Raw genomic sequence first — 12690 nt, 5'->3', positions numbered from 1 at the left:
CCGTGTGAATGTGTGCGTGGGTGCGTACGTGTGCGCGTGTGTGTTTGTGTGTGATGAGATCACCTTAAGGTCGTACTCCTGGCGTGTGTCTAGAGTGTCGCTGCGTAGGTCCTGTTTCAGCTCTATATCATCTTTAAAGGGCTGAGAGGAGGGAGAGAAGGGCACAGAAGAGGGCAGAAACTAAACCATCAAACAACGAAAAAACAACAAAGGTGGGAAGGAATCCAACATAAGAGGGGGACCAAAGTAGAAGAAAAAGAGAAAAAGAAGAGAAAGTGACAGATCTAAATTAAGGTTGAAAAAGGGTCATCATAAGTGTTAAAAATGTGAGTATTGTGATTGAATAGATAAAACTGCAAAAGTTGATACAATTGAGAGGTAAAAATAATTTGTGCATTTCTCCTAAGAGGTTGGTTGTGTAATGTGAGAGCTTCCGAGTTCAGGCATCGTTGGAATGATTGAGTAAACTTTATTGATCCCCTGAGGGGAAACTTGGGTAACATAAACCAAAGGTAGGAAAGTTCAAGGCAACCTGCTGTCCCGTTGTCATGGCAACTCACTGAGTACATGGCCTTGACCATGCGTGATGCCGTGGAAACACTGCCGGAGTCCTCCTCCAGACTGTGGGTCTCCTTGTTTATTGTCTCTACCTTGATGTCTGGCTTACCCAGCGTGACCCCGCGACGACCTGGAAGCACGGCACAACAGCACAGCACACAGTTGAATACTGCTGGACATGTCAGGGTATATTGATTTAGATAGATACAATATGTATACCGTATGTATACGTGCATGTGGGTTATGCGAATAATGGGTTCATATATTGATATCAAATCAAAAAATCGAATAAAATTGTATTTGACGCATGTGCCTAATACAACACTGTGAAATGCCTTAACCAACAATGCAGTTCAGAAAATATTAAATAAATATACTAAATTAAAAAATAAAATAAAAATAGTAACAGAATAAAATAACAATAACGAGGGTATGGGTTAGATATCTGACGACAATTTAAAGGGCTGAGAGGAAGGAGAGGAGGGAGAGAAGAGGGCAGAAACTAAACCATCAAACAACGAAAAAACAACAAAGGTGGGAAGGAATCCAACATAAGAGGGGGACCAAAGTAGAAGTAAAAGAGAAAAAGAAGAGAAAGTGACAGGTCTAAATAACACGGCTCTATACAGGGGGTACCGGTACTGAGATAATGTGTGGGGGTACAGGGTAGATACCTCAAGACAGGTGTATTGGGGTTTTTAGGGCATGGGCATCTGAAACATGTATTGGTGTGTGTTTGATACTTTATAGATGGTTTGACTGTGGGGAATAGATGCAGGTGTCACTCACTGCCTTTGTGCTGCCGGTAGAAGATGAGCACCAGGACTAGTAAACACAGGAACAGCAGGATGGTGCAGCCAACAGTCCCTCCTGCTATTATACCCACTGGGACCTCCTCTGAGAGAGGGAAGAGAGGAGAGAGGAATGAAGGGAGAGAAGAATGGGGAGATTGAGAGGGGTGTAGAGAGGAGGGAGGAAGGAAAGGGGGGGAGACAGAGAGAATGGGGGGAGGAGAGATAGAGGAACGGAGAGAGAGGTGGGAGCGAGATAGAGGAAGGGAGAGAGAGAAGAAGAGAGAGAGAAACAGTATTCAACGCAATACAACATGCAGATTCAGCTAAAACATTGTAATAGAGCAGGCATGAATATATATGGTGCTTATTGTTGTTATTGTATCAAGTTAGGAGAATGAATATAATGGTGATGTATATAATGGTGGTGAAAATATAATGGTGGTGAATATAATTGTGGTGAATATAATGGTGGTTATTGTTGTTGCTGTTTGTCTCTGGTCATACCAGTCTCCTCCAGGGTGATGATCATGGTCCCGGGTCCGAAGGCATTCCAGGCAGTACAGTTGTAGGTGGACAGGAAGTCAGCCTCCATGACGTTGTTGATGGTGAGGGTGGAGAGGACAGCCCCTCCCTCAGACAGAGGTTTACTCTGCTCCACCGTGTACCTCTCCAACAGAGTCCCCTTCTCCTTCTCCCACACGTTCTCTTTCCACGCCCACACCTGAAACACAGACAGACAGACAGACAGACAGACAGACAGACAGACAGACAGACAGACAGACAGACAGACAGACAGACAGACAGACAGACAGACAGACAGACAGACAGACAGACAGACAGACAGACAGACAGACAGACAGACAGACAGACAGACAGACAGACAGACAGACAGACAGACAGACAGACAGACAGACAGACAGACAGACAGACAGACAGACAGACAGACAGACAGACAGACAGACAGACAGACAGACAGACAGACAGACAGGCAGACAGGTGCAAGTTAACACACCCACCTGGACTCCATTGAATTATGTGTACTGACACACACATACATATGCATTAGGCATATACACTCATGTTTTACACATGCAGGGACACTGTACACACAACTGGGCATACGAAGACGTACACGCAGACGTACTGAAGTAAACAACAAGCACATGCAACTATTAAAAACACATTCACGCACACTTACAATGCACACAGAATGGGATTCACACACTACCAACAGCAACTGTTCCAAGCCTCTCTATCTCTTTATCCTTGGACTATAGAGTAACACGTAGTGGTTTTAGAGCTGGTGAGAATCTTACACACTTCCGCAACTTCTAACCCGCTAAAAGCTATTATTCACACTGAAGTATGAAAGAGTATTTAAAAATGCATGAGGCCACATGTTCCTGTAATCTCCGATTTATTCTGAAAAACGGGAAACTCTGGCGGAGGCATTTACCGGGACAACTGTTCCAGTCCTTCATATTTTATAACCGCTTTTCTGTCCCTGCATTAAGGACACACAGTAAGCTGGTGCATCAGAGAGAATCAAACTCACAAGGCTTAGAGAGGAGAGGAGAGACCAACTACACACGGACTGTGTCACAAATAGCATCTTAATCCCTGTACAGTGCACTACTTTTGACCAGGGCACATAGGGTGCACTATGTAGGGAGAAGGTTACCATTTCAGATGCAGCCACTGCCTGAGAGCATCCGGACCAGAGAGACGAGCGGAGGAGAGGAGATATCAGCTGGTTTCAGACACTGACCGGCTGCACTAGAAGTGTCCCTCGACTAGAAATCTTGTTGACTTGGTGGGTCTCAGGACAATTCGTAAAGATTTTGGCGGCTGCCATAAAACAGAAAGAGATTGGGAACCGCTGCTAGAGTGTCGACCATGTCAGTCTCATGACGATAAGGTAATCCCATGACGATAATGTATAGGTGGTAATCACACGACGATAATGTATAGGCGACAACCCCACGACGATAATGTATAGGCTACAATCCCACGGCGATAATGTATAGGCGACAATCCCACGGCGATAATGTATAGGCGGCAATCCCACGGCGATAATGTATAGGCGACAATCCCACGACGATAATGTACACAGGGTAATCCCATGCCGATAATGTATAGGCGACAATCCCACGGCGATAATGTATAGGCGACAATCCACGGCGATAATGTATAGGCGGCAATCCCACGCCGATAATGTACACAGGGTAATCCCATGACGATAATGCACAGGGGTAATCTCACGCCGATAATGTATAGGTGGTAATCTCACACCGATAATGTATATGTGGTAATCCCATGACGATAAAGTATAGGTGGTAATCTCACGACCATAATGTACAGGTGGCAATCCCACGACCATAATGTACAGGTGGCAATCCCACAACGATAATGTATAGGTGGTAATCTCATGGCGATAACGTATCATGTAAAAGCTTGCAGTAGAGTTTGTACAGTATCGACTGTCAACTTACAATCTTGTCTGGTGGAGGTGTGCTGGCGATGTAGCATTTGACCTCTCCTCTCTCCCCCCTCACCGCATACTGGACGGGCTCACTGGAGATGATGGGGGGACCTGGATAGAAAGAGATAAACAGAGTGAGCGTGAGAACGAGTGAGGGGTGGTACATTCCGCTCCATGTATAAACAAGAATAAATACTACACCAATGAATAGTTTGAAAGAAAACTTGCACACTCCGGTCTTCATAGCAGTATTAAAGCCTACATCCAATCATCACACTCATTTGAACCATAAACTCAAGCTTATCTAGTCTTGTGTGATGTGTGGTGTTCCTTACCGTTGACAGTGAGCGTGACCTCTGTCTCTCCCACTCCGATCCTGGGGACGATGGCCTTACACACGTACTGCCCAGCGTCCGCCTGGCTCACTGACTTCAGGAACAGCTGGTTGTTATTACTAAGGACCTACACACGGGATGGAGAGAGAGAGGAACAAACAGAGAGTCAGGAACAAACAGAGAGAGAGGAACAAACAGAGAGAGAGGAACAAACAGAGTCAGGAACAAACAGAGTCAGGAAACAAACAGAGAGTCAGGAACAAACAGAGAGTCAGGAACAAACAGAGTCAGGAACAAACAGAGTCAGGAACAAACAGAGAGAGGAACAAACAGAGAGAGGAACAAACAGAGAGAGGAACAAACAGAGAGTCAGGAACAAACAGAGAGTCAGGAACAAACAGAGAGAGAGGAACAAACAGAGAGAGAGGAACAAACAGAGAGAGAGAGGAACAAACAGAGAGAGAGGAAACAAACAGAGAGAGAGGAACAAACAGAGTCAGGAACAAACAGAGAGGAACAAACAGAGAGAGAGGAACAAACAGAGAGAGAGGAACAAACAGAGAGAGAGGAACAAACAGAGAGAGGAACAAACAGAGAGAGGAACAAACAGAGAGAGAGGAACAAACAGAGTCAGGAACAAACAGAGAGAGGAACAAACAGAGAGAGAGGAACAAACAGAGAGAGAGGAACAAACAGAGAGAGAGGAACAAACAGAGAGAGAGGAACAAACAGAGTCAGGAACAAACAGAGAGAGATAGGAACAAACAGAGAGAGGAAGAAACAGAGTCAGAAAGGGGGGGGAGACAGAGAGAATGGGGGAAGGAGAGAGAGGTGGGAGCGAGATAGAGGAAGGGAGAGAGAGAAGAAGAGAGAGAGAAACAGAGAGGAACAAACAGAGAGAGAGGAACAAACAGAGTCAGGAACAAACAGAGAGAGAGGAACAAACAGAGAGAGAGGAACAAACAGAGAGAGGAACAGACAGAGTCAGGAACAAACAGAGAGTCAGGAACAAACAGAGAGAGAGGAACAAACAGAGAGAGAGGAACAAACAGAGAGAGAGGAACAAACAGAGAGAGAGAGGAACAAACAGAGAGAGAGAGAGGAACAAACAGAGAGAGAGGAACAAACAGAGTCAGGAACAAACAGAGAGAGGAACAAACAGAGAGAGAGGAACAAACAGAGAGAGAGGAACAAACAGAGAGAGAGGAACAAACAGAGAGAGGAACAAACAGAGAGAGGAACAAACAGAGAGAGAGGAACAAACAGAGTCAGGAACAAACAGAGAGAGGAACAAACAAAGAGAGAGGAACAAACAGAGAGAGAGGAACAAACAGAGTCAGGAACAAACAGAGAGAGATAGGAACAAACAGAGAGAGGAAGAAACAGAGTCAGAAAGGGGGGGGGAGACAGAGAGAATGGGGGGAGGAGAGATAGAGGAACGGAGAGAGAGGTGGGAGCGAGATAGAGGAAGGGAGAGAGAGAAGAAGAGAGAGAGAAACAGAGAGGAACAAACAGAGAGAGAGGAACAAACAGAGTCAGGAACAAACAAAGAGAGAGGAACAAACAGAGAATCAGGAACAAACAGAGAGAGAGGAACAAACAGAGAGAGAGGAACAAACAGAGAGAGAGGAACAAACAGAGTCAGGAACAAACAGAGAGAGGAACAAACAAAGAGAGAGAGAGGAACAAACAGAGAGAGAGAGGAACAAACAGAGTCAGGAACAAACAGAGAGAGAGGAACAAACAGAGAGAGAGGAACAAACAGAGAGTCAGGAACAAACAGAGAGAGAGAGAGGAACAAACAGAGAGAGAGAGGAACAAACAGAGAGAGAACAAACAGAGAAAACAAACAGAGAACAAACAGAGAGAGGAACAAACAGAGAGAGAAACAAACAGAGAGAGAGAACAAACAGAGAGAACAAACAGAGAGAGAGGAACAAACAGAGAGAGAGAACAAACAGAGAGAGAGGAACAAACAGAGAGAGAGAACAAACAGAGAGAACAGGAACAAACAGAGAGGAACAAACAGAGAGAGAGGAACAAACAGAGAGAGAGGAACAAACAGAGAGGAAACAAACAGAGAGAGAGGAAACAAACAAACAGAGAGAGAGGAACAAACAGAGTCAGGAACAAACAGAGAGAGGAACAGACAGAGTCAAGAACAAACAGAGTCAGGAACAAACAGAGAGAGAGAGGAACAAACAGAGAGAGAGGAACAAACAGAGAGAGAGGAACAAACAGAGAGAGAGAGGAACAAACAGAGTCAGGAACAAACAGAGAGAGAGGAACAAACAGAGAGAAAGGAACAAACAGAGAGAGAGGAACAAACAGAGAGTCAAGAACAAACAGAGAGAGGAACAAACAGAGAGAGAGGAACAAACAGAGAGAGAGAGAAACAGAGAGAGGAACAAACAGAGAGAGAGGAACAAACAGAGAGAGAGGAACAAACAGAGAGAGGAACAAACAGAGAGAGAGGAACAAACAGAGAGAGAGGAACAAACAGAGAGAGAGGAACAAACAGAGAGAGGAACAAACAGAGAGAGAGGAACAAACAGAGAGAGAGGAACAAACAGAGAGAGAGGAACAAACAGAGAGAGAACAAACAGAGAGAGAGGAACAAACAGAGAGAGAGGAACAAACAGAGAGAGGAACAAACAGAGAGAGAGAACAAACAGAGAACAAACAGAGAGAGAGGAACAAACAGAGAGAAACAAAACAGAGAGAGAGGAACAAACAGAGAGAGAGAAACAAACAGAGAGAGAGGAACAAACAGAGAGAGAGAGAGGAACAAACAGAGAGAGAGAACAAACAGAGAGAGAAGAACAAACAGAGAGAGAGGAACAAACAGAGAGAGGAACAGACAGAGTCAAGAGGGAACAAACAGAGAGAGAGGAACAAACAGAGAACAAACAGAGAGAGGAAACAAACAGAGAGAGAGGAACAAACAGAGAGAGAGGAACAAACAGAGAGAGAGGAACAAACAGAGAGAGAGGAGAGTCAAACAAACAGAGAGAGAGAGGAACAAACAGAGAGAGAGGAACAAACAGAGAGAGAGGAACAAACAGAGAGAGAGGAACAAACAGAGAGAGGAACAAACAGAGAGAGGAACAAACAGAGAGAGAGGAACAAACAGAGAGAGAGAAACAAACAGAGAGAGAGAACAAACAGAGAGAGAGGAACAAACAGAGAGAGAGGAACAAACAGAGTCAGAGAACAAACAGAGGAACAAACAGAGAGAGAGAGGAACAAACAGAGAGAGAGGAACAAACAGAGACAAACAGAGTCAGGAACAAACAGAGTCAGGAGAACAAACAGAGTCAGGAACAAACAGAGAGAACAAACAGAGAAACAAACAGAGACAAACAAACAGAGTCAGGAACAAACAGAGAACAAACAGAGAGAACAACAAACAAACAGAGAGGAACAAACAGAGTCAGAACAAACAGGAACAAACAGAGTCAGAGAAAACAAACAGAGAGAGAGAACAAACAGAGAGAGAGGAACAAACAGAGAGAGAGGAACAAACCAAAACAAACAGAGTCAAGAACAAACAGAGAGAGAGGAACAAACAGAGAGAGAGGAACAAACAGAGTCAGGAACAAACAGAGAGAGAGAACAAACAGAGAGAGAGGAACAAACAGAGAGAGAGGAACAAACAGAGAGAGAGGAACAAACAGAGAGAGAGGAACAAACAGAGAGAGAGGAACAAACAGAGAGAGAGGAACAAACAGAGAGAGAGGAACAAACAGAGAGAGAGGAACAAACAGAGAGAGGAACAAACAGAGAGAGAGGAACAACAAACAGAGAGAGAGAGGAACAAACAGAGAGAGAGAGGAACAAACAGAGTCAGGAACAAACAGAGAGAGAGGAACAAACAGAGAGAGAGGAACAAACAAACAGAGAGAGAGGAACAAACAGAGAGAGAGAACAAACAGAGAGAGAACAAACAGAGAGAGAACAAACAGAACAAACAGAGAGAGGAACAAACAGAGTCAGGAACAAACAGAGAGAGAGGAACAAACAGAGAGAGAGGAACAAACAGAGAGAGAGAACAAACAGGAAGAGTCAGAACAAACAGAGAACAGGAACAAACAGAGAGAGAAACAAACAGAGAGAGAGAACAAACAGAGAGAACAAACAGAGAACAAACAGAGAAACAGAGAACAAACAGAGAGTCAAGAACAAACAGAGTCAGAACAAACAGAGAGAGAACAAACAGAGAACAAACAGAGAGAGAAACAGAACAAACAGAGAGAGAGGAACAAACAGAGAGAAGAACAAACAGAGAGAGAGGAACAAACAGAGAGAGAACAAACAGAGAGAGAGAGAAACAAACAGAGAGAGAGGAACAAACAGAGAGAGAGGAACAAACAGAGAGAGTCAAACAGAGAACAAACAGAGAGAGAGGAACAAACAGAGTGAGGAACAAACAGAGAGAGAACAAACAGAGAGAGAGGAACAAACAGAGAGAGAGGAACAAACAGAGAGAGAGGAACAAACAGAGAGAGAGGAACAAACAGAGAGAGAGGAACAAACAGAGAGAGAGAGGAACAAACAGAGAGAGAGGAACAAACAGAGAGAGAGGAACAAACAGAGAGAGAGGAACAAACAGAGAGTCAAGAACAAACAGAGAGAGAGGAACAAACAGAGAGAGGAACAAACAGAGAGAGGAACAAACAGAGAGAGAGGAACAAACAGAGAGAGAGGAACAAACAGAGAGAGAGGAACAAACAGAGAGAGAGAGAAAACAAACAGAGAGTCAAGAACAAACAGAGAGAGAGAGAGAGACAAACAGAGAGAGGAACAAACAGAGAGAGAGGAACAAACAGAGAGAGAGAACAAACAGAGAGAGAGGAACAAACAGAGAGAGAGGAACAAACAAACAGAGAGAGAGGAACAAACAGAGAGAGAACAAACAGAGGAACAAACAGAGAGAGAACAAACAGAGAGACAAACAGAGAGAGAGGAACAAACAGAGAGAGGAACAAACAGAGAGAGAGGAACAAACAGAGAGAGAGGAACAAACAGAGAGAGAGGAACAAACAGAGAGAGAGGAACAAACAGAGAGAGAGGAACAAACAGAGAGAGAGGAACAAACAGAGAGAGAGAACAAACAGAGAGAGAGGAACAAACAGAGAGAGAGTGCGATGATGTGGCCAGATGCCGTTCTACTTTTTTAGATATTAAAAGAGAAAGACTTGAGAAAGAAAGAAATGAGAGATAAGAAGAAAGGAGACAGACAAGGGATAGACAAGAAAGGCGGGACGGGATGGTTGTTGTTGTTGAGGACCTTCACAACGAGCGAGAAAAAGAGAGATGGACAGAGAAGTAATGCAAAAGAGAATAAAATACAGGTGAAGGAGAGGGAAAGACAAATGGAGGAGAGGAGCGAGGGAGCATCAGGAAAAAGCCAGGAGAAAGAGACAGACAGAGCAGGGGGGCGAAAGAGAATAGAGAGACTGAGAGAGACAGAAGGATATTAAAGAAAGGGAGTCTATAAAGATAAAGAGAGCGACAGAAGGAAGAGAGAACTGGTTCTCACCATATTGGAGCCCTTCTTGGTCCAGGTAAGTGTTAGAGGAGGGTTGCCGGCCCATTTGCAGTTCAGAGTGACATCAGAGTCTATGTCCACTGTCACTGGCCTGGGCTCCACTACCAGAATAGGACCAACTGGGGAGAGAGGGGGAGGGAGGGTGAGAGAGAGAGAGTGAGAGAGAGAGAGAGAGAGAGAGAGAGAGAGAGAGAGAGAGAGAGAGAGAGAGAGAGAGAGAGAGAGAGAGAGAGGACTTTTATTTAACCAGGTTAGCTACTAATAACAAAATCAAGTACAATATAAAAATGGCCACGTAAAGAGAAATGAAAGACAGACAGACAGACGGACGGACGGACGGACAGAAACAGAGAGAGAGAGAGAGAGAGAGAGAGAGAGAGAGAGAGAGAGAGAGAAAGAGAAAAAGAGAGAGAGATAGACAGACACACAGACAGAGAGAGAGACAGAAAGAGACCGACAGAGAGACAGACAGATGCTATTTGCAAGCCATGGAGGTCTAGTTAGACTCACAGTGTACATCGACCAGGATGCTGACGTTGGTTTTGCCCACGGCGTTGAACACTGAGCAGGACACTGGCTCAGTGAAGAAGGAATGGTCAGCTTTGGTGGTGAACACACTCTCTCTGGCCCCCTGCAGGATCACTCCACCTTTAGCCCACCTGAGAAAGAACACACATATTGTATGAATTAACATGTACTGCCAGGTTTGGTTCCCACATTTGCCAAACACTTGGTCACCACGACTAACACATGTAACTACCCAAACACAATACCAGTCAAAAGTTTGGACATACCTACTCATTCAAGGGTTTTTCTTAATTTTTTACTATTTTCTACATTGTAGAATAATAGTGAAGACATCAAAACTATGAAATAACACAAACGGAATCATGTAGTAACCAAAAAAGTGTTTAAAGAACTCAAAATATATTTTATATTTGAGATTCTTCAAAGTAGCCACCCTTTGCCTTGATGACAACTTTGCACACTCTTGGCATTCTCTCAACCAGCTTCATGAGGAATGCTTATAGTAAAAATAAATAAAACATCTTGAATGAGTAGGTGTGTTAAAGCTTTGGACTGGTACTGTAGATGAACACAACTATCCAGCCAGACTAATGCACAGCTAGAGAGAGAGGCAGGTGGGCATATACTGGAGACAGACAGAAAGGTGAACAGATACTGTAGGTAGAAGAGGACATACATGTATCCCATGATAGGAGGGTTGGCGGAGGCGGCGCAGGTGAAGGTAACTCTGTCCCCCTCTAAGACGGAGCGAGGCTCGATGGACAGTGTCACCGTGGGGGGGTCTGGAAAGAGAGGAAACACGGGGTTAATGAGGCACACTGACAACATAAGCAAATAACAGAGAGAAGGAGAGAGGAGGGGGGCAGAGAGGAAAAAGAGAGGACCCCCTCAAGGGTCCTGGGCAGTGATCTAAGTGATGTACTGGTTTTCATTAGGAGCTGTTGTGTTCTGTGAATAACATCAGATATTCAGTCATCACAGTCTGTCATAAAAACTATGTCAAGCTAAGGGGAAGGAAGGGTGACTTACGGTGTATGTTGAGGGTGACTTACGGTGTACGTTGAGGGTGACTTACGGTGTACGTTGAGGGTGACTTACGGTGTACGTTGAGGGTGACTTACGGTGTACGTTGAGGGTGACTTACGGTGACTTACGGTGTACGTTGAGGGTGACTTACGGTGACTTACGGTGTACGTTGAGGGTGACTTACGGTGACTTACGGTGTACGTTGAGGGTGACTTACGGTGACTAACGGTGTACGTTGAGGGTGAATTACGGTGTACGTTGAGGGTGACTTACGGTGTACGTTGAGGGTGACTTACGGTGACTAACGGTGTACGTTGATGGTGACTTACGGTGTACGTTGAGGGTGACTTACGGTGTACGTTGAGGGTGACTTACGGTGACTTACGGTGTATGTTGAGGGTGACTTACGGTGACTAACGGTGTACGTTGAGGGTGACTTACGGTGTACGTTGAGGGTGACTTACGGTGTACGTTGAGGGTGACTTACGGTGACTAACGGTGTACGTTGAGGGTGACTTACGGTGTACGTTGAGGGTGACTTACGGTGTACGTTGAGGGTGACTTACGGTGACTTACGGTGTACGTTGAGGGTGACTTACGGTGACTAACGGTGTACGTTGAGGGTGACTTACAGTGTACGTTGAGGGTGACTTACGGTGTACGCTGAGGGTGACTTACGGTGTACGTTGAGGGTGACTTACGGTGTACGTTGAGGGTGACTTACGGTGACTAACGGTGTACGTTGAGGGTGACTTACGGTGTACGTTGAGGGTGACTTACGGTGTACGTTGAGGGTGACTTACGGTGTACGCTGAGGGTGACTTACGGTGTACGTTGAGGGTGACGGTGGTGCGTTTCCCGGCGGGGATAGCCAGGTTACTGGCCACACAGCTGTAGTTCCTCCCTGTGTCTGTGTCCACTGGGTGGATGGGCAGGAAGCTGTGGGTCGTCACCCTCTTCCTGTCCGGGAGCACCTCCTGATGGAGAGAGATGGAGGGAGGGAAAGAAGGAACAAGGATGGGAGGGACAGAAATGGTCAAGAGAGGGGTAGCGATGGACTCAAGAGACGACAGCCAATACAACGATGAGAAAAGGTAGGAGTAACAAAGTCAGTCACTGTGTGTATGGATTTGAGTGTGTGTGTGTGTGTGTTTATGTGTGCGTGCGTGTGATATGTACGTGTGTGTGTATGTGTGTGTGTGCATGTGGGTGTTATAATACTATGTGTTTGCATGTGTACACGCTTGTTTCATTGACTCACGGTGGTGCTGACTGCTCCATCTACAGGGATCCCATCTTTCTGCCACTCTATCATGGCAGGGGGCTTGGCCCCGCGGGACACACAGCTCAGGTTATAGTGGTCCCCTGCATTCAGCAGCACCTCAGGGGCCCCGTCTATCACTGGGTCATCTGGGG

At 45.4% G+C, this 12690-nt stretch overlaps 1 pseudogene; it reads right to left on the bottom strand.

Annotated features, from left to right (window-relative positions):
- Positions 1-12690, bottom strand: part of LOC124008315 — a 44276-nt pseudogene that overhangs the window by 3148 nt on the left and 28438 nt on the right.

The sequence above is a fragment of the Oncorhynchus gorbuscha genome, linkage group LG21 (assembly GCF_021184085.1).
Source record: "Oncorhynchus gorbuscha isolate QuinsamMale2020 ecotype Even-year linkage group LG21, OgorEven_v1.0, whole genome shotgun sequence".
NCBI classification, from domain to species: Eukaryota; Metazoa; Chordata; class Actinopteri; order Salmoniformes; family Salmonidae; genus Oncorhynchus; species Oncorhynchus gorbuscha.
This window is presented reverse-complemented; position numbering and strand designations above follow the sequence as displayed.